We start from the raw sequence: 23,950 nt of genomic DNA on the forward strand, positions 1-23,950 counted from the left end.
TGAGAAAGAGAGGGGGTAGAGAGAATGAGAGTGAGAGACAGAGAGAGACAAAACAGAGAGCGAACGAGAGAGAGAGAGAGAGAGAGAGAGAGAGAGAGGAGGGGTTAGAGAGAGAGAGAGAGAGAGAGAGAGAGAGAGAGAGAGAGAGAGAGAGAGTGAGAAAGAAAGGGGGTAGAGAGAATGAGAGTGAGAGACAGAGAGAGACAAAAACAGAGCGAGCGAGCGAGAGAGAGAGACAGAGACAGACAGACAGGCAGACAGAGAGACCGACACACACAGAGAGAGAGAGAGAGAGAGAGAGAGAGAGAGAGAGAGAGAGAGAGAGAGAGAGAGAGAGAGAGAGAGAGAGAGGAATCAAAACACCGCAATAATATTTTATAGGGATAAAAAAAAACCCTTTAAACTAAAAGAGGAATTTTTGTAAATAAAGGGGAACCGCTAAGTGTAGACAGGTCTGATCTAGATTTCGAACATGTAGCAGTAATCTACTGAGACGAGGACAAATGAAAGAAGACAGAGGTACGCTTTTGTCAAACTTATAATTTATATGGTTATTTCGCGAATACCACACGACGTGTGTTCACACCATAGTAATATTTACCTGTAGTTGCGGTGTTCCCGAAAGTGAGCATAAGAGGTTCGCCATTAAGTCCTTTTTCAAAAAGTACTCTTTATATTTGTATGGATTTTATTTTATGAAAGGTAGACCTCTGTTAATATTTCTATTAATGTCTGTTTAAATAACATCACTGCCTTTGACTACATTATTTTAACAGAACCGTTTGTTTGCTATTCAATGACCATATTAATCAACCAAGCTGTAAGTTGTTTGCGCAATCTGGTTTACTAAGCTAACCCTTGTGACATCGATTGCTTTCCGAATGGTAATCATATTAGCACTAGGTGGGGTTTCTTCTCCAAAGCCTGTAACAGGCGCGTGCGGAAACCAGGGCTTACAGCTCATGAAAACCGCCGTTAATGCGGAAACACGCGCGGGTGCCGTCACGTGACCTACCGTGAGAAAATGCCCCGTGTGTATTGTCCTTTACGGGAGTCGCCATGTTTTCCCACGATAACAGAGACATCTTTGCGTGGTGTTGCACGTGTAATTAGTTGTTTGATTAATCTAGACATGATGTTTTTCTTCACCACCTTACATTATTGTTCTATTCTGTCTAAAGGTCTGCGTATTATATTTTTAAAAATTAAATGCAATGAACAAAGTTCTGTTCTTTTTTTTTTTTTTTTAAAGTGTTGCAGTTCACGAACTTTGTAATTAAAACGTTTGGCTTGCTTTAGTTACTATTAATTATTACTGTGTTGTTGTTTTTATGTTATTTTCTTGTTGATATTTTCCCCATTCTTCCCCACCCCTTTTTTTGTGATCCCAGATCACAAAAATAGCCATGGATAGGAGCCCTGAATCACTGTTGTACACATAATAAATGTATAACACATGAATCCACGCACGCCAGGTGTAATGCGTATGTTTTGTTTTCTTGTTTTCTGCTATCTGCAAACAAACCATAACAGCAAAGAAATTAAACCAGCATCATATATTTCGGTTTTGTTTGTTTCGTTATTCTTTTGTTTCATTGTAGCAAAGAGGAAATAACGGCATATGGAAGATATATGGTCTTGGAGAGTGATAGTTCTACATGCGATAGTGATTCAAGAGACAAACCGAAACCTTGTCACAACCTCCTTTTTGAGATACTATTTGGAAAGTATTAATGGTCTTAACGACTCTTTAGCATACAGTCTATGATATACTCTTAGATGTACCTAAATGTTCACAAAATAGTCCTCGTTGCTAACGAGAAAGAACAGAACAGAACTTTATTACACCCAGGCCGTTAGGCAACGGCATATGGGGAAACATGAACAATTACATAATATAATATGTGACAAGACAGGACAGGGTTTACAGGAGAACATTAAATAGTAAATAATATAGTATATGAATAGTTAAATTATATAAATACATGTATATAGAAATACAATGAATGGACAGAGAAAAAATACATATATACAATAAGTCAATAATATTAGGTATAGTAGAATATACATGTACTAGTATATTTCGATTGATTAAAATAGGGATGTATGTGCTATAATAATAGGAGGAGCCTATATGGCGATTTGATGAATCTCAATTAATATATTAAAGGCGATGTCACACGATACGAGTGTCTCCTACGAGAATAGCCGTTTGCGTTGCAACCGATGACATCGCCAGTGACTAAGTCCGGGACAGGAGGTGGAGGTACGTTTTAGGTGGGCGGAATTTGGAAATAAAAATTTAGAACTTAGGTCAAAGATATAAGACCAAAAGCGACTGATTCACTCACTCTACTCATGTTTGGCATAAAAAGTCCAAACATAAAATTTAAAAAGCTCGGTCGAAAAGGTTTTAAGGTGATTTGAGCAAGTTAAACGGGCTGCCAAAATAAAGTGCGTCGGACTATTTATATATATAAAAATAAACATAAAATTTTGAACTACGGCCAAAAAGTTTAAAGTCCGACTAAGCCCTTACCTAGAGGCGAAGGTTCTCGGAGAGGTTGGCGCCTACGGAGACAAGATGAAATGTTGCCGTTGAAGTGTGGCACAAGTTTCCTCCACCTGTGACCTAGCAGGGTTTTTGTAAGTTCCACGTAATGGTCGCCGGCGATGATCTTGAGAACTCTGTGCACGGTGTTGTTGTCCATATCCCTGAAGAGGATTCCCTGTCTGTACAGACCATCCTGGCGAGTCGCCACCACTAGGCAAAGCGTTCCATCCCGTCTGTATCGTGGATGACCACCTCACTGTCGTCGGAGAAGCGCTTGGAAATTCCCTCCTGGATACCTCCCGGCAGTGTGGTGTGTCACCAACAAAGTAGAATACTCAGAGTACTGGCTCTTGATTTTGCTGACTGCGAGACACCTTGCGGCGAAGTCCATGCCTCGGCCAGAAGCGGAAGGCCGTGCCTTGGCTGGTTGGTCACTCGGAGGAGTGGAGTGGCGGCCTTCCGTTTCACAACATCAACTTCCTTATTCATCTCAACGGAGTCCCCCGGGGGTGGAGGTCTCGACGGAGACGAATGCAAAGGTGGAGGACGGGGTGGAGGACGGGAGACGCCGCCTATGGAGTCTCGCTCATGGCAATGTTCAACTCCTCTCCTGGTGTCGATTGATCCCTAACACACTCCCCATCACTGTCCTTTGAAAATATTAACAGTAACAAGGTACCGATACTTTTAAAGTTAGTCCTTAATCACCACCCCACCCCCACCCCCGATCAGTATCCTATGAAAATAGTTCAGCCCACGAAGACATTTTAAAAATTGATAGCTAACACCCTTCCCTACACTATCCTTTGAAAATATTAACACTAAGACAAGATACTGACACTGTTGAAGTTGGTCCCTAACACCCTCCACTACACTACCCTTTGAAAATATCAACACTAATATAGAGACACTATTAAAGTTGGTACCTAATACCCTTCCCATCACTATTTTTTTAAATCATTAACACTAAATACTGATCTGTTAAAGGTGGTCCCTACCACCCTTCACTATCCTTTGAAAATAGTCCACTAATGCTAGCCTCAGACTACCAACTGCCACGACAAAGGTGGCCAACGTTCTGCTCTCACGACTTCTACGACTGTCCAGTTGCTTGGCTGAGCGCTCTTACAACTCGATTCTCGTCGTACACTACTTCTACGAACCATTAGTTGTTAATCTGAGCGCACCCATCTTTAGTTGGCAGTTGGAGAAATTACCACGCAACCGTCGATTTAGCCAACTTCGCCGTGCCAGTTGACAGTCTGACGCTATCATTAGACAAAATTTTGACATTGTTAAAATTGGTCCCTAACACCCTCCCCATCACTATCCTTTGAACATATTTCTATGGACGACTTTGGGTCTGTCAAACACCTGCCATTAGGGCAATGGAATTAAAAATCGCTGAGTCCTTTGTCATCTTGATTAAAGCAGAACTTTATTATTTGGTTTATTAGTTTTATAAATAAATAATCCTCCAGGTCGTGTCGAATTTCAATTTGACGAATGCATTTCACTATTAAAAACACATATATTTCCGCCAACGAACCACTTCCAGAATGAACCCATTTGATGAGTCCGTTTTTTTGTTCAATTTCTGAATGCTATGAAAAATCGAATTTAGATAGACATTAATTTTTTAAATCGAGATTTATTTTCCATATTCTTTTGGCAAGGTTAACCATTTTACATCAATAACCATATTATGCATGACATCTGGGAATTGGATATTATTCCGTTTATGTTTATATCCTAACGAAAAGATTACATTATCAGGACTATTCAAAATGTTATATGTTAACAAATGTAAATGCGTTGTAAGGTTTGTAATATTAATTTGCTTCGAAATCAATAATAGATTATGTGTAATATATTTGCAATCTACAAAATAATCAGATAGAAAGATATTAAAATACAGGACAGAGCAAAAAAAGTTAGTTTGTTTTGTTCAACGACTCAACTAGAGCACATTGATTCATTAATCATCAGCTATTGGATTTTAAAGGGAGAGACCCTGGTTTTTAAACACTATAGGCATATGTTTCACTATTAGAGCCGTTTATGATCACTGAAATCAAACTTTACTTATATTTTATTGGTTAGATTATCCATTTCTGTACAACCGAAGTTTTTCTGGTCATCCTAGTGTTTCTAATACCACAGAATGCATTCTTTTATTTTTAAAAACGCTGGTGCGTTTGAGAAGTAACAGTTATGGAGTCGAGTTTCAGTCTATTGTTGGCGGTATTTCACCGTTTCAACATCACAGACTCTTGTTTCACTCTCTTATAACATTATCCAAATGTGTTACAGGTTTGTAACTTAACCAAACTTAGTGTCCTTAGCGCCTTTAAACAATTTTGACGTCTAGTCTTAGAGAGAAAACCCGCTATATTTTTGTTTTCCATTAGTACCAAGGGATCTTTTATATGAAACATCCCATAGACAGTTTAGCACATACCACAGCCTTTAATGTACCTATCGTGATGCACAGGCTGGGACGAGTCATAACTCAGACATATAACTCATCGACGGGGATCGAATCGAGATCGACCGCGCATCAGGCGTGCGTTTACCACTGGGCTATGCCTCGGCCCGTTTTACACATTTAAATGAAACAAATAGAGCGCGATCTAGCATAGTCGGTAAAGCGCTCGCCTGAGTTGCGTGCGTCGTTGGGTCGAAACACGTCAGTGGACCCATTGTCTGATTGCTTTTCATATTCCGTACCAACCCGTACCCCACAACGGTTATGACAAAAACCGTGATATGTGATATTAACCCCGTGGGATATAATAGATGCCTTGCTGCTAACTGAATCTGAAATCAATGTGCTCGAGTGGTGTCGTTAAACAATATAAACTTTAACTTTCGAATGAATACAAAGTTATACTGATAAAAGGCAACATAAACATTTTGCAAAAAAAAAGAAGGTTTATAATATTTATAATTTTATTGCATGTCATGTGTGACTATTTGTACCACTACAGTAACCATCAAAGTAAGGTAAAAAGTTATTAATTAAAATAATAGTGTTTCTCGTGTATATTACACGTTTGAAAAACCTATTATTTTTCACTTGACGCCCATTATTCATTTTAAAACCCTAGTGCTTTGACTGGCCATTACCGGTGTCGAATATTTTGTTTAAGTATGTTGTGTTTTCATCACAGATATTGGTATGCTAACATTTTAGTGCATAATATATGAGTACACGAAAAGCCATTTGGTTTGATTACGTTATTGTTATCACAGCTATAATCTGTTTCAATTGGGGAATTCCACTCACCCATGGGCACCCGCCTAAACGTAAACACACAATGAGAATATTTTATTTGAAATCACTGTATTGTATTTTGATCGCTTATTATCACCAATACCTCGTTTAATAAATCATTACCAGGCGCTCGGTAAACAGATATTCGCCTTGAAATGTCATTACTATATTAATTTATGGCTTCAATGAGCACACCACAAAGGGTTATTAAATTACTGTTCACAGGGATGGACCACAGTTTCATAGGTGGGGAGAAGGGAATTGACTTAATTTTATTGCTATCATATTTTTCACCGGAACCAGTGGTAGAAGAAGAAAAAAACCCAATAAAAGTATTAGTGGAAGGGGAGCTTAAGCCGGATGAAATCTCCCCTCTTGATCCGCCCTGAACTAAATGTAAGAGGAAAATCTTGTACGGCGATTATATCTCGCCAGAGTAAACTATCAGTTTCCGAAAGGTGTCTACATAACTCGTGAGGCGGAACGAAAACACAATGGGATCAATAATGAATGACACCGTCTGTGATGATGGAACAATCCAGTATTGTAGATTTTCGTCAAACTAACTGTGACATTCTACTGGTTCACACATAACGCTATTCACCGTGACAGCCGTGCGACAGTATGAGCGGTTTGCAAATGAGTGCTTTGAATGCTGTTTTTTTGTAATATTTCAAACCAGAGGGTGTATACTACCAAATCAAATCCCATAGACGACAAAAGTAACATATGTAGCTAAAACTCCTACCTGCAGCGTATTAATCGACATAAACGCCACGGATATAAATATTTCCACCCTCACCCTTAAAATTAATCAGAAAAAATTGGTGGTCAAGCTGCTCATTTCTGAGATAACGGGTAGCATCTATGACTACCCTAGTTCCGCACAAACTTCGAGTACTTTTTTTTAACAGGTACCCCATACATATTCTAAGTAAAAGGCTACTTGACACAGTGGTACTAGATGAAATAAAATTGCATATTTGTTTTTACCCAGATGAAACATTTTTTTTTACAACCAAAACATTCACATTTATCACCAATCACAGGACTTGTGGTGTTCACTTTTCTATCAAAAGTTGGGTGCACCTCGACCTGCCTCATCCATACACCCCGCCAACTTTCCTCGCTCTGGCAGCTCCTCATAAGTTTCATTGTCTTTCGCGTTCCACCTCCACATCCCAGTCCTTGTCTCTAATTGTCACATGTACTAGTTCACAGTTTTATTTACTTGGCTAAAGTGGAATAATGGACGAATGGCTTAAACTCAATGTTGGAAAAGTGTAACGCTATTAACGTGACTTGTTCACTAAAGGTGGAGAGATCGCTTTAGGTGCTTGCGTCGCAGGATCGAACCACCTCAGTGGATCCATTCAGCTGATTGTTTTTTTTTTTCGTTCCAACCAGTGCACCACAACTGGTCAAAGGCCGTGGTATGTGTATTTCTGTCTGTGGGAAAGTGCATATAAAAGATCCCTTACTGCATTAGGAAAAAAAGTAGCGGGTTTCCTCTGATGACTACGTGTGAGAATTACCAAATGTTTGACATCCAGTAGCCGATGATTAATTAATGAACGTGCTCTAGTGGTGTCGTCAAACAAAAAAACCCACCTTTTTTATTCACTGAAAATTGAAGGACATCCATCATGTGCACGAAATTTTACTTGCGCCACAAAACCTGTCCAGTTCTGTCGGTAGACCGCAGACCGCTTGTCTGACCATGAGATCCTTTGGTCGCAGGATCGAACCTCCTCAGTGGACCCATTATCTGATTGAGATTATTTTGCCTTCCCAACTAGTGCTCCATGACTGGTATATCAAAAACCATGGTACGCGCTGTCCTGTCCGTGGTAAAATGCATATAAAAGATCCCTGGCTACTAAATGATAAATGTAGAGGGTTTCCTCTAAATTACGATCGAAATTACCGTACCAAATGTTTTACATTCAACAACCGATGATTCATTACTGTGCTCTGGCGGTATCGTTAAACAAAACGAACTTAAGTACAAAAGGCAATTTCGTTGAAATCGTTATATTTAAATTACACGGATATTAGATAAAAATTAATATAATGTAAAGAACTAAGAGATTTACAATCCCCCGATGAAGGGGCAGGGATGTTGCCAAAACTTTAATAGATTTATCTAATTGTGACGAAAGCGATAAATCGTTAAACGTTTCCCATTTTGGGATTTGTTTGTGTAGTAAGATCAGTTCCCTTACTTAGTAAGGGAATTTAAACGTGCATGGGATTAAAACACAAGAGGAAATATCACACGACATTATTTGTTTGTTTTTGTATTTTGTTTAGTTGTTGACTGTTTATACCACGAACTCCCTGGACGGAGGAGCTGGCTGAGGCTGGCAACTGCGCCCAGGACAGGCGTGCGATACAATAGCTTGTTCTAACTGTGCACGTAAAACCCTATGACCTGACCTGACCTTGAGAGTGATTTCAACTCTATGGGACGTCTAAATGGAATTTAGCTCCCATTGTACATGGCCATACATGTAGTCCCTGCTAACTGCACACGAGGGCCAAATTCCAGAGGGTCACCGGGGGCCATATTGAATATCGATCTAGAATCATGTAGAAGGTGTATTTTCAGTAAACAGAGGATACCCGATGTTGTGGTTGATCTTCCGGTGGAGTTTTTTTTTAAATTTCAGATCATGTTGACCTTTAAATCCAAGATGGCTGTCGTACACCATATTGGATAAACTAGAAAACGCTGGAGCTCTTGAAATATTTTCAATATAATAACGAATGTGGTGTATTTTCCCACTAAAAGACGTGGTTGTTTAGGACAGCCCTCGTATACGAAAATTAAGGCACCAACAGTAACGTACATAAAGTAACGTACACACAGTAACGTACCAACAGTAACGTACATAAAGAAAAGTACAAGTAATTTACCAACAGTAACGTACATAATCAACATTAGGTTTGGTGGCCGATACCACAAGACTCTCCGTTATCTACAACAAAGAACTAGACATTAGGAATTGTGTATCTTAACTCATTGAACAAGCTAGTCTGATAATCGCGAAAAGCATACCACCATTTGTCGTGTCGTCCAATTTCAAAGAGAAAACTCCATGCAGAAACTCAAATTAGGCGGCTATTAGACACAAAGACGAAGCAGAAAGTCTGTTGTGTTTCACAATTAGCAGACCTAAGTGGAGTGTGAAGAGACGTTTAAAGGTCGACGTACGTAAACTGTCTTTTGTAAACAGAAATAGTTGTAAGTGACACACAATGGGTGCACATCATGATAACAATATCATGTATTAGGGTCTTTAACATATTTATGTTTAATTGAGACAATGAATTTGATGTCAAGGAAACTTTCGCTCTGATACACATACATGTATATATGGAAAAAGGGTCGAATCCAGGATTTTGTAAAGAGGTCCCAAAATTTTAAATGGACAAGTTTGAGTTTGCCGATAGCAAGCTAAATGGTGGTTGAAACATATTGAAGTGCTAACTCGTGGTAGCCTCTAGTTTCAGGAGACATAAAGCTCTATCGTTTGTCTTCAGCAGGGAGTATGACACACCCTGTCATGTTATTTTCAATGTCTGGAATAGTTCAACATAATTATGAAGGTAGTAATGCATTAATATTAAATTATAGGAAAAGTATACAGCTGAATCACTCACCAATGTATTAATGCAATTAATAAATAGGTAAACTTGAATATAATAAAAATGTGTTGTTTTGATCTTTTAAGTTGTGGAGTCAACAGTATGTCTATTTGGGTGTGGTCAAGTTATGATATGTAATATCTTCCACGGACTCTGTATAAAGATACAATTTTAAACAATAATACCTTTGTTATGGTTATATTACAAAGATAATAATAAATACATGATCAATATGGGTTTAAATCAATAACGTAGACTTTTAATCGGTTTTAGTCTAATGAGAGATCATTTTAATGGCATCTCACCAACATATAACGTCAAATTCACTTTAAATGTAGTAGTATTTAGCAGCCTAATATAGATTTGTGTGCAATAAAATCCCTGAAATGGAACATTGGAATATGTCACCCTAAACTTCAAGTGAAATTACTGTTGAGAAATGGTGCAAATTGTATTACGTAATGTAAAAAATGTGTTACTTGAGTACCTAACCCTCTAGGAATGACACGATTGCTTCTGTTTCTGAAATTCATATTCCACTAATGTGCTTTTCTCTTATTTTCGCCTCGCCCATCCTAATAAATATTTTATACTATGTTTTATTTAGTCACTGTTATCAATTCCATTGAAATATTGCTGTTGAGGAAATAGGGGTAGGGTTGTAAAATGTGTAATTACACAGCAAATGCAACAAAACGTTATTTATAGGATGTAAATAATAACTGGATGTCCAAATGAACTTCTGTTGTAATTAGAACATTTAAAGAGAATATTCGAGGTGCTGAGCCTAAACTTTATGTTAAATTTCTAGTGAAAAATAAAACTGTGTGAATTGTATTTTGTAACGTTACAGAAAAAATGTTATATGAGACCTTAATTCTCAAAGGATTTCAATATTGGTAATCTTTCTGAATTTTCCAATCCATTATCTCCCAAACGTCCAAATTTTGTTTTCCTAAATGCCCTGACAAATATTTTACAATGCTTTTGATATAGTCACCATTTAGCAATTCTGTAAAAATATAACTGTCGTGGAAATGGGGTAGGGTCACAAAACGGTTAGATACACACATAAAGCTGTGAGTCCTGCAATGCTATCATATATTTTCCCTCCCTAGGAATGTAGGCCTTGACAAAAATCACTATGAACATTCGTCCCCCCCCCCCCCCCCCCGGTGGTACCGACCGACCCCTCTGGCTCATGGACTATAAAGGGGGGGGGGCAGATCTGTGTATGTTGTGAAGTGGGGGTGGTGGGTGGTGGAGAGGCGTCCGTTGGCATGCGTTGCAGAACGTTTTGAATTAAAGAAGTTCAGTTAAAGGGTTTTTTGTTTAACGACACCACTAAAGCACATTGATTTATTAATCATCGGCTTTTGGATGTCAACCATTTGGTAATTTTAACATATAGTCTTAGAGAGGAAACCCGCAACATTTTATTTTCATTAGTATAGCAAGGAATCTTTTATCTAAAACCATCCCACAGATAGGATCGCACATACCACAACCTTTGATATATCAGTCGTGGAGCACTGGCTAGAATGATAAATAGTCCACCGACTAGGATCGAGACAGACAGACAGACAGACAGAGAGATAGATACATAGAATATATATATATATATATATATATATAGAGAGAGAGAGAGAGAGAGAGAGAGAGAGAGAGAGAGAGAGAGAGAGAGAGAGAGAGAGAGAGAGAGAGAGAGAGAGATAGGGGGATAGAGGGGGGATAGAGGGAAAGTAGGTCTCTCAAATTTCGTAAGGACCTCGGTTAAAGATCACATGAACATTATGACGTCATTAAATGCTTACACATGACATTTCCTAAGCAACGTATAATTGTTTACTAGTTTATTTTTATTGACAGATTTCGTTTCGGGTTTACAGTTTTGATGTGCTACAGTTTATATACGAGGTAGGAACTAATTTCTTGGATTCTTTTAAAGACAAGTGTCATTGATGTATACCTGTCAGTGCTATGTATTAATCACGGGTACTGCGTTTTAGTCACTTCGCTTACTTTGTTCGATCAGCTTTATAGCCAAATACACACACACGCCAACTCATTCGCACGTACAGTCATAAGCGTACATTCGCATCACTTTTAACACACGGTGGCCGATATTATTCATCCATCCATCCATCCGCCCATCTGTCCATCCATCCATCCATCCATCCGTCCGTCCGTCCGTCCGTCCGTCCGTCCGTCCGTCCGTCAATCCGTCCATCCGTCCATCCGTCCACCCATCCGCCCACCCACCCATCCATCCATCCATCCATCCATCCATCCATCCATCCATCCATCCATCCATCCATCCATCCATCCATCCATCCATCCATCTGTCCATCCAATTGTTCATCCATCCATCTGTCCATCCATCCATCCATCCATTCATCTGCCCATCTATCTGTCCATCCATCTGTTCATCCATCCATCCATCGATCTGTCCATCAAATGCTTCACGGATATAGATTCGTCACATGGAACATGGTAGGGGTATAATTGGGTTTTTTTAGAAGAACATGCTGGCAAATGGCAATGAAAAGTAATCTGTTTAAAATCGTTTGTTCTGCATTTTCAGAACATTTTACAAGACCTAAAGACAAGCTATTACATATTCAATCCGTATTTTTTTTTATATAAAAATAGTTTCATTTTACACAACAACAATAACAACAACAACACTGACTTTTGTTTTTGTCAGTGACTATAGTGAACTGCAGTAATATACCCATATTGGCGACAGTGTATTTTTTCACAAACTTTTCTCATGTTTACACTTGTATAGCCGAAACCCGACTATACACGCATCCGTTTATTTTATTTTACAATAATAATGTATGCGTGTGTGATTGTTGTATACGTTTTCGCTAAACTGACCTGTTGTGTGTTTTGCATTGTGAGGGTTTTTTGTTCGAAATGAAAACAAAGATTCCCAAAATACAATGTAGAATGTAACCTGCCAGATGTACCCTGAACGACAAAACCATCAGACATGTCTAAGTTTCATCTCTTTACAAAGTAGAGTCCAAAGGGTGTTTTAACAAGCTGTTCCCATGGATAACTGTCGGGTACTGGAACTAAGTAATTTAACAGCACCCACAGTTATTGTGCTATTCTCTTTGGTGCATATGAAGGATCCCTCCAGGCTTGACACTAATGGAAAAACGTAGAATCTATCAAAATTACGAAAATATTTGAATAGCCGATGATTAATAAATCGATGTGCTCTGGTGGTGTCGTTAAATAAAACAAACTCGTAACTCACAATTATGATCGGATCTGCTTATATCAAAATTTAGAATGAAAGGTTTTATCATCCACTTAATTATGTTTATCGACTGTTCCCATGGTTATCTCTCGGATACTTGAGCTAAATAATGTTATACTATCCACAGTTATGATAGTATCTGTTGAAAAACTAAATTTATAATGAAAGGTTTTATCATCCACTTATACTAGTGGGATCGATCCCCGTCGGTGGGCCCATTGGGCTATTTCTCGTTCCAGACAGTGCACAATGACTGGTATATCAAAGGCCATGGTATGTACTTCCCTGTCTGTGGGATGGTGCATATAAATGATCCCTTGCTGCTAATCGAAAAGAGAGTAGCCCTTGAAGTGGCGACAGCGGGTTTCCTCTCTCAATATGTGTGGTCCTTAACCATATGTTTGACACCATATAACCGTAAATACAATGTGTTGAGTGCGTCGTTAAATAAAACATTTCTTTCTTTTGTTTCCACTTACTCAAGGGTACTCAAGTAAGACGTTATAGTACCCGTAGTTATGATCGTGTCGGTTTAAAAAAAAAGTAGAATAAGAGGTTTTATCATCCACTTAATTATGTCCATCGAGTGTACCCATGGCTATCTGTCGGGTACTTAAGTAAGTTATAGTACCCACACTTATGATCGTGTCTGTTTAAAACAAAATGTAGAATGAGAGGTTTTATCATCCACTTAATTATGTCCATCGACCTTTTGTTATACAAGAACTTGTCCAGATTCACGATGTCTCCGCTGCACTCGTTAGTTTCCGCCATGTCACAACACGCCGGAAGAATTATCATCGATTTAAACAAATTGCTCGTGACACGCCGAACATTTCAATGTAAACGAACACCGCCGGAAATCAACGAGCAATCAATATCGTGTATTCAGAGTGGTTCCCCAGGGTGAGCTCGTATTTCCTTGTTATTACACTAAAATAGTAGAAACTCTTTTATCTTGATAATATGTCTATGGCACAAAATTATTGAGACCTTCTACATCACGAATGGTTCAGTGGGTTGTTTAACGTTTTAATACGGAGATTCGATCAGTCATTATTTGTATTTGTCCACGTTCTTCGTGCAAAATAAAACTGTTTAATTCCTATTACTTTTTCATATACTAGTATATCCAAATATGGCAGAAATTCTGTCTCATTTCATATGTATAAAAGTTAAAGTTTGTTTCTTTAACAACACCGATGAGGACATTGATTAATTAATCATCGACTACTGGATGTCAAACATTTAGTAATTCTGACAGGTACTCATCAGAAGAAACCCGCTATATTTTTCCCAATGCAGCAAGGGATCTTTTATATGCATTTTTCCACCACTACCACCACCGATCCCCACTGGTGTTTAATTTGGATTATGTCTTTGATTCAACCAGCACGGTCGGTCTAGGATCGATCCCCGTCAGTGGGCCCACTGGGCTATTTCTCGTTCCAGCCAGTGCACCACGACTGGTATGTCAAAGGCCATGGTATGTGCTATACTGTCTGTGGGATGGTGCATGTAAAAGATCTCTACCTACTAATGGAAAAATGTAGCGGGTTTCCTCTCTAAGACTATATGTCAGAGTAACCAAATGTTTGACATCCAATAGCCGATAATTATTAAATCAATGTGCTCTAGTGATGCCGTTAAACAAAACAAACAAACAAACTTTAACTGTTCCATCCAGTATCCTACACCTGTTTCATTAAATGATATTCATTTGCTTCATACAAGGTTAATTAATTCTAGTCCATACTCAATGGCTAAAATATTTAAAACATTTTTCCCTAAGGTAGTTTTATTTTCCTCTATTATTCTCTGGGTCGTGTTTCTCACACATCAAACACTTTTGTCACATTATACCTAATGATTAATACAGTGAATTCAATATTATTTTCCTGACAATCGAATCATTCTAGAGCTTATTGTGTATTATATTACATTTTAATTACACCATATGGGTACGTTAACAAAAAAGTGGTTATCTGACGTAACACTGAAAGAAAAAAGTGAATGTTTGTTTTGTATAACAACACCAATAAAGCTTTAGAGAGAAAACCCGTTACATTTTCCCATTAGTAGCAAGGGATCTTTTATACGCCAAATCGCACAGACAGGAAAGCACACACCATGGCCTTTGATATACCAACCGTTGTGAATTGGCTGGAACGAAAAATAGCCCACCGACGGGGATCGATCCAAGGCTGTCCGCACATCAGGCAAGTGCCTTATCACTGAGCTACGTCCCGCCCTCTAACATTAAAATAATTTAAAATATTTTATTATTATTTTCTTTTTATTCAGCGTATACTTTATAGCGTTATTTTATTCAGATGTTCTGGAGGGGAGACGGGTGGGAGGAGGTGGGCATGATGTGTAACTGTGGGTGCAATATCGTTGAGTTTCGTGTGGTTTACCATGAGTGTTGGCTTCATTTACACTGAGGAAACCCAGAGGAAGGGCGGCATTTGGGGCGGGATACCAATACCGGCGGCACAGGGGTGGTCATTTCTACGTCATTTCAGTATTGAGTCATTACATGTGGATAACAACTTTCCTCCAGATTGCCCGGAATCTTCATCGTCTTTAGCTCCTCAGGTCCCCGTCCGCACCAACTGTGATTTCCAAGTTGAACCAGTGACCTGGGCTCCGTTCCACGAAACGATCTTAACGTTAAAATCACATTAAGTCTATACGGTAGCTATGCACATACAGTGATGTTAGGGCTAGATCGCTTCGTGAAAGGCGGCCCTGGAAAGTAACCTATAAAAGAAAATCAAAGTGATCGCTTTCACTTCACCGGCCTCGGTGGTGTCGTGTTTAAGCCATCGGACGTAAGGCTAGTAGGTACTGGGTTCGTAGCCCGATACAAGCTCCCACCCAGAGCGAGTTTTAACGGCTCAGTGGGTAAGACCAGTACACCATCTTCTCTCTCACTAATCACTAACCACTAACAACTAACCCACTGCCCTGACAGACAGCATAGATAGCTGAGGTGTATGCCCAGGACAGCATGCTTGAACCTTAATTGGATATAAGCACCAAAGTAAGTTAAAATGAAATCGCTTTCACCGAGAAGCCAATCAAGCAGCGCTGAACCATCACCATTTACGAAAGAACCATCACCACTTCCGGAATAACCATCACCATTTACAGAAGAGCCATCACCACTTCCGGAATAGCCATTATCACTTCCGGAAGAACCATCACCACATCTGGAATAGTCGTTATCACTTCCGGAAGAACCATCACCACATCCGGAAGAACCACCACCTCACCCAGAAGAGCCAACACCACATCTAGAAGAACCACCACCTCACGCAGAAGAGCCAACACCACATCTGGAAGAACCACCACCTCACCCAGAAGAGCCAACACCACATCTGGAAGAACCACCACCTCACCCAGAAGAGCCAACACCACATCTGGAAGAACCACCACCTCACCCAGAAGAGCCAACACCACATCTGGAAGAACCACCACCTCACGCAGAAGAGCCAACACCACATCTGGAAGAACCACCACCTCACCCAGAAGAGCCAACACCACATCTGGAAGAACCACCACCTCACCCAGAAGAGCCAACACCACATCTGGAAGAACCACCACCTCACGCAGAAGAGCCAACACCACATCTGGAAGAACCACCACCTCACCCAGAAGAGCCAACACCACATCTGGAAGAACCACCACCTCACCCAGAAGAGCCAACACCACATCTGAAAGAACCACCACCTCACGCAGAAGAGCCAACACCACATCTGGAAGAACCACCACCTCACCCAGAAGAGCCAACACCACATCTGGAAGAACCACCACCTCACGCAGAAGAGCCAACACCACATCTGGAAGAACCACCACCTCACCCAGAAGAGCCAACACCACATCTGGAAGAACCACCACCTCACCCAGAAGAGCCAACACCACATCTGGAAGAACCACCACCTCACGCAGAAGAGCCAACACCACATCTGGAAGAACCACCACCTCACCCAGAAGAGCCAACACCACATCTGGAAGAACCACCACCTCACCCAGAAGAGCCAACACCACATCTGGAAGAACCACCACCTCACCCAGAAGAGCCAACACCACATCTGAAAGAACCACCACCTCACGCAGAAGAGCCAACACCACATCTGGAAGAACCACCACTTCACCCAGAAGAGCCAACACCACATCTGGAAGAACCACCACCTCACGCAGAAGAGCCAACACCACATCTGGAAGAACCATCAGCCCATCCGGAAGAACCATCACCACATCCGGGTGAACCAACACCACATCCGGAAGAACCATCAGCCCATCCGGAAGAACCATCACCACATCCGGAAGAACCATCACCTCACCCAGAAGAGCCAACACCACATCTGGAAGAACCATCAGCCCATCCAGAAGAACCATCACCATATCTGGAAGAGCCATAACCACATCCGGAAGACCATCCCCACACCCGGAAGAACCATCACCATATCTGGAAGAGCCATAACCACATTCGGAAGAACCATCACCACATCCGGAAGAGCCATCACCACATCTGGAAGAGCCATAACCACATCCGGAAGAACCATCACTGGTCTGCCTGGACGAGTTGGCTCCAAAGTATAGAAGATGCATCTGCGTGTAGATGAGCAATACTGATAAGCTCCGGGCGCAGCCCAACAAGGACAGACATACACCAAATTTTCCATCTAGAAAAACAATAGCGTGTTTAGCAGATCAAGAATACCCTGACACTGACTTGACATGGATTCACGGAGCGAGACAACTTAAAATGACAGCGAACTCAGGACAGTTTCTTTAAGCCCCATCTTCCAGTGTGTTTACCAGCACCCCGCACCTAAAATAGGTCTTCCATACCAATGTGCTGTTGTACGGCGTCATGCCCATTGTGGGGGCGAACGCTCGCGGGTAGTTTAACTGGTTTTCAACAAAACAAACTGACTTAAAGGTCAACAAGTTTGTGGCAATCTTAATAACAAATTGTTATACTAAACATCGGAGTAGGCGTCCATCGTTTTTAGCTTTAATAATAACGTAAAGTTAAAACCAGACCAAACGTGGTTTGCAAACTTGTAGTCAAATATGAGGAGATGGCATTATATGACGTATATTTTCATTTGTAATAAAGGCTGTTTCAATTTTATAAATAAAATAATTTGAAAATCCTGCATCAATGTGTCTCTGGTCGTCCTAATGTTTGTAAGTAGTCCAAAGTGGATTTAAATTTCCCATTTATACAGAAAAATATATAAATTAGGAAATAAATGATGTTTTAATATCGTATAAACACTAAGACAATCAGAAACACATTTAAAACACACCCACTGCTATTTTACACAGAAAAATGTATTTAATATAGAATTTGAATAATTAAAACGTATTTTAACAATGACAACAAACTCAACACAGCCCCTTTTAACGATAGTGCTTTATTCACCATCGAAGGGATCACGAAATTCATACTGAAAATCGAATCATCAACAAGGACAAGTTTAGTGTCTCAGCTCACTTTGTGAATCTAATGCTAGGGTCAGACTACCAACTGCCAGCAGAAAGTTTGCTAAATCTGTTGTGATGGTTGCGTTCAGATTAACAACTAATGGGTTATACGACGAGAATCGAGCTGTAAGAGCGCTCAGATTAACAACTAATGGGTTATACGACGAGAATCGAGCTGTAAGAGCGCTCAGACCAGCAACTGAACAGTTGTAGAAGTCGTGGTCAACTTCCTGATGGCAGTTGGTAGTCTGATCCTAGGATACGTCAAGACAGAGTCGGGGTACTGTATCAACAGGTCCTTTCTAATCACGGTGCATCCACCTCCAGCCGGACACCTCTGATTTGACCAGGACGTGTGTCCGCGACAGAAGATGCAGGATGGGTAAATTTGAAGTGGGTGGATTTTGGAAAAGCAAATACAAATGTATAGTAATAACCCAAAGGAGGAGGTTTGTTTGCTTGGGTTTGTTCTTTTTTTTTTTTTGGTGGGGGATAGGGTTGATGGTGTTTGTTAGGGTGCTTGTTGTTGTTGTTGTTTTGCTTGCTTATTTATTTGTTTGTATTTTCTGTTCTTTTTCTGTTGTGTGTGTATAGGGGTGGTGAGTTTTTTTAGCTTTCAGAGGACTTTAAAAAGTTTGTCCACCTTTCCAAAACGTATGCTAATTATTATTATCATCATCATCATCATCATCATCATCATCATCATCATCACCATCACCATCATCATCATTATTATTATTATTATCTCATTATTATTATTATTTTGTAAATGTTTTTATATTAGCAGCCCGTCAAAGCTGATGAAATATTTTGAAACCTTTTCAGACGAGACGCGAATATATATTTAAAACGATTGACCCGTAGGTGTGTGTCTTTGCCTGGTACTAATATATATTTAAAACGAATGACCCGTAGGTGTGTGTCTTTGCCTGCTACTAATATATATTTAAAACGATTGACCCGTAGGTGTGTGTCTTTGCCTGGTACTAATATATATTTAAAACGATTGACCCGTAGGTGTGTGTCTTTGCCTGGTACTAATATATATTTAAAACGATTGACCCGTAGGTGTGTGTCTTTGCCTGCTACTAATATATATTTAAAACGATTGACCCGTAGGTGTGTGTCTTTGCCTGGTACTAATATATATTTAAAACGATTGACCCGTAGGTGTGTGTCTTTGCCTGCTACTAATATATATTTAAAACGATTGACCCGTAGGTGTGTGTCTTTGCCTGGTACTAATATATATTTAAAACGATTGACCCGTAGGTGTGTGTCTTTGCCTGGTACTAATAATGGACACAAGGTAGTGGGTTTCCTCTAAAACTATTTGTCAGAACTACCAAAATATTTAACATCCAATAATGGATAAATCAATGTGCTCTAGTAGTGCTTTTCAACAACAACAAAAATAACTTAAACGTTTGTTTCTTTCAAGAGATGTATTTAAATTATACCATCCTGATACTCATCCACTTTCAAGTATAGAGACTTATTCAGTGGGGAAGTCAGAAGCTCTATCAGGAATGGATGTACCTGAATCTCGAGGTAATACGAGTTGAAATACAGTAATACGCGAAAATACAAAAGTTGATACTATACGAAACCTAGCGAATTCACATTTAGAGAACACTATTGCTTTGCTGAGGAAACTAAAATACTGCAATAGCTGGCAGTAATGTTACAATTCTCGATCTTCACACTTCAAAGCCCTGTAAATTTGCCAACATTAACACTACATTTCAAACTATTTAATGTCATTCAAACCAATTTAGCATTCAAAGTCCTGACACGGATGGCAACACATCAAAGGCCGCGATGAAAATCGACTGGGGTAAATAAACACTGTGCTATTTAATGAAATCAAAGAACATCTTTGGTTGGGCGTTTATCCTATGTCCACAATATTAGACTCACGTAGGCCTGGAAAATTATATTAATTACACTGGAGCACTTTACAGCTCTTTTGCATTGTTTTGTAAGAAAACAAAGTCCCTTTCTGGCGCGAATCCGTTCGTATTTACCGTACGTGACGTGAGCGATTCCATCTTTCCTCTTTCATACGCCGACCCAACAGCTTCCGTAGCTGGAGTACGACAGGGCAAATATCATTATGTTATAAAAACTTCTAATAAGCTATAATATTGAAGGAATACGAGTCTAATACACACAATTAAGGGATAATCTTATTCAAAATGTTCTTCGGTAAACACCGCATCCGTGGTTTCCCATTATGCAGACCCGAAGACCGCTCCTGGTCAGCGACAATCGTTATGATAAGTGAAAAGATTCCCTTTTTAAAGACGGAAGTTTGTTCCCAACTCTTCAAAGAGGTTCCGTGCTTTGAAGATCATGTTGTTTGACGAGGTTTGCTGTTCGTGGTTTTGCGTGAATTCGAATCCACGCATCTAATATTATAGTTGTCCAGTGTCAGATGATTTTGTTTTCCTTTTATTCGCAAGGCTAGAAATGTTTCAAAATATTAAAGTCAGCATCTAGCATACTGTCTCGATTAAAAACAATTATGTTCTAAACATAATACTATAATAGACACTGATGAAAATAGTGTTCTTTGGTGTTTTTAACAAATATTGTCGTTTTCTAAATACGAGAATACACGTATGTTATATGTACTAGAGGGAGAAAATTATTCTGATGAATTTTTGTTCTATGTAAAATGAGTATTTAGACACAACTTATCGTGATAACAACACGAATACATGTAAATGTACTAGCGATAGAAAATAATTCTTGTGTTTCTGTGTTTTATATAAAATTATTAGTTCGACATAACATATTGTGATTACAAGAAGTTAGTTTTGTTTCACGATTCCACTAGAGCACATTGATTATTCAATCATCGGCTATTAATCTACCAATTGCCAGCAGTTGGCCAACTTTCTGCTGTCACGACTTCTATGACTGTCCAGTTGGTAGTCTGAGCGCTCTTACAACTCGATTATCGTTGTATAACCTATTATTTGATAATCGGAGCACACACGTCGTAAGTCGTAAGTCTGCTGACAGTTGGTAGTCTGAGCCTAGTATTAAAATACATGTAATGTACTAGCTAGAGAAAATTAGTCTTGTGTGAATTGTTCTATGTAACAACGAGTATTTCCACACAGCAAATCATGGTATGTATTTATACGTATTTCCCTCCGAAAGAACAACACAGACCACGGCCTTGATATACCAGTCGTTGAGTTTTTTTGTTGGGGACGGGGGAAAAAACAGTGGGAGAATGGTTCCACTGAGGAGGTACGATCTTACAGCGCAAGCACCTCAGGCGAGCGCTCTACGGACTGAGTTAGACCTCGCCCCTGTTCTATTAAAGTGACTTTAAAAAACTATTTCTACAAATTATATTAGCAGCAAGAGATTTTTTACATTTAAAAAAAAAAGATAAAAAGTTTGGTTTGTTTAATGACACCACTAGAACACACTGATTCACTAATCATCGGCTATTTGATGTCAAACATTTGGTAATTTTTACATATAGTCATCAGAGGAAACCCGCTACATCTTTTTATGCACTTTCCCACAGACAGGATAGCACATACCACCGCCTTTAATATACCGGTCGTGGTGCACTGCCTGGAACGAGAAATAGCCCAAATGGGCCCACCGACGGGGATCGATCTCAAACCGACCGCGGATCAAGCGAGCGCTTTACCACTGGGCTACGTCTTAAATGAGCTTGAAAAACCAGTGCAGTATCTAAACGAGGGTTTATATATATAGTTTTTATCATTAATGATTATTGGGGTGTGGCTTTTTTGTAAACATAAATATTTTACATTTAGTTTCCCAAGGTACTAGCAGGTGCCTTTAATTTCCACTTCCAAATAAGCCTTGCGGTTTACTCGCTCTTAAATGAGCTTGAATAACCAATGCACTATGCAGAGGTTTTTCATATATACATATATTTTTATCATTACTAATGTTTGTTTTTGGGGGTATTTTTTGTAAAATTAAATATTTTAACTTCATTTTCCCAAGGTACAAACAGGGCCTTTAATTTCCACTTCCAAATAAGCCTTATGATTAACCCGGTCTTACACGGGCTTAAATAACCAATGCAGTATCTAAAACAAGGTTTTTAATATAGCTTTAATTTCCTCTCCAAATAAGCCTTATGATTAACCCGGTCTTACACGGGCTTAAATAACCAATGCAGTATCTAAAACAAAGTTTTTAATATATCTTTAATTTCCACTTCCAAATAAGCCTTATGATTAACCCGGTCTTACACGGGCTTGAATAACCAATGCAGTATCTAAAACAAGGTTTTTAATATATCTTTAATTTCCACTTCCAAATAAGCCTTATGATTAACCCGGTCTTACACGGGCTTGAATAACCAATGCAGTATCTAAAACAAGGTTTTTAATATATCTTTAATTTCCACTTCCAAATAAGCCTTATGAGTAACCCGGTCTTACACGGGCTTAAATAACCAATGCAGTATCTAAAACAAGGTTTTTAATATATCTTTAATTTCCACTTCCAAATAAGCCTTATGAGTAACCCGGTCTTACACGGGCTTAAATAACCAATGCAGTATCTAAAACAAGGTTTTTAATATATCTTTAATTTCCACTCCAAATAAGCCTTATGAGTAACCCGGTCTTACACGAGCTTAAATAACCAATGCAGTATCTAAAACAAGGTTTTTAATATATCTTTAATTTCCACTTCCAAATAAGCCTTATGATTAACCCGGTCTTACACGGGCTTAAATAACCAATGCAGTATCTAAAACAAGGTTTTTAATATATCTTTAATTTCCACTCCAAATAAGCCTTATGAGTAACCCGGTCTTACACGAGCTTAAATAACCAATGCAGTATCTAAAACAAGGTTTTTAATATATCTTTAATTTCCACTTCCAAATAAGCCTTATGATTAACCCGGTCTTACACGGGCTTAAATAACCAATGCAGTATCTAAAACAAGGTTTTTAATATATCTTTAATTTCCACTTCCAAATAAGCCTTATGATTAACCCGGTCTTACACGGGCTTGAATAACCAATGCAGTATCTAAAACAAGGTTTTTAATATATCTTTAATTTCCACTTCCAAATAAGCCTTATGAGTAACCCGGTCTTACACGGGCTTAAATAACCAATGCAGTATCTAAAACAAGGTTTTTAATATATCTTTAATTTCCACTTCCAAATAAGCCTTATGAGTAACCCGGTCTTACACGGGCTTAAATAACCAATGCAGTATCTAAAACAAGGTTTTTAATATATCTTTAATTTCCACTCCAAATAAGCCTTATGATTAACCCGGTCTTACACGGGCTTAAATAACCAATGCAGTATCTAAAACAAGGTTTTTAATATATCTTTAATTTCCACTTCCAAATAAGCCTTATGAGTAACCCGGTCTTACACGGGCTTAAATAACCAATGCAGTATCTAAAACAAGGTTTTTAATATATCTTTAATTTCCACTCCAAATAAGCCTTATGATTAACCCGGTCTTACACGGGCTTAAATAACCAATGCAGTATCTAAAACAAGGTTTTTAATATATCTTTAATTTCCACTTCCAAATAAGCCTTATGAGTAACCCGGTCTTACACGGGCTTAAATAACCAATGCAGTATCTAAAACAAGGTTTTTAATATATCTTTAATTTCCACTCCAAATAAGCCTTATGAGTAACCCGGTCTTACA

The 23,950-nt window shown here is 39.0% G+C and overlaps 1 long non-coding RNA gene across 1 annotated transcript; it reads left to right on the forward strand.

The window, feature by feature from the left end:
- Window positions 1-1,958: 1,958 nt before the first annotated feature.
- Window positions 1,959-15,651, forward strand: LOC121382631. Its single transcript, XR_005959193.1, has 3 exons — window positions 1,959-2,266; window positions 11,352-11,399; window positions 15,320-15,651. It is a non-coding gene; the product is annotated as an uncharacterized LOC121382631 (long non-coding RNA).
- Window positions 15,652-23,950: the final 8,299 nt, after the last annotated feature.

The sequence above is a fragment of the Gigantopelta aegis genome, chromosome 10 (genome assembly GCF_016097555.1).
Source record: "Gigantopelta aegis isolate Gae_Host chromosome 10, Gae_host_genome, whole genome shotgun sequence".
Taxonomy (NCBI): Eukaryota; Metazoa; Mollusca; class Gastropoda; order Neomphalida; family Peltospiridae; genus Gigantopelta; species Gigantopelta aegis.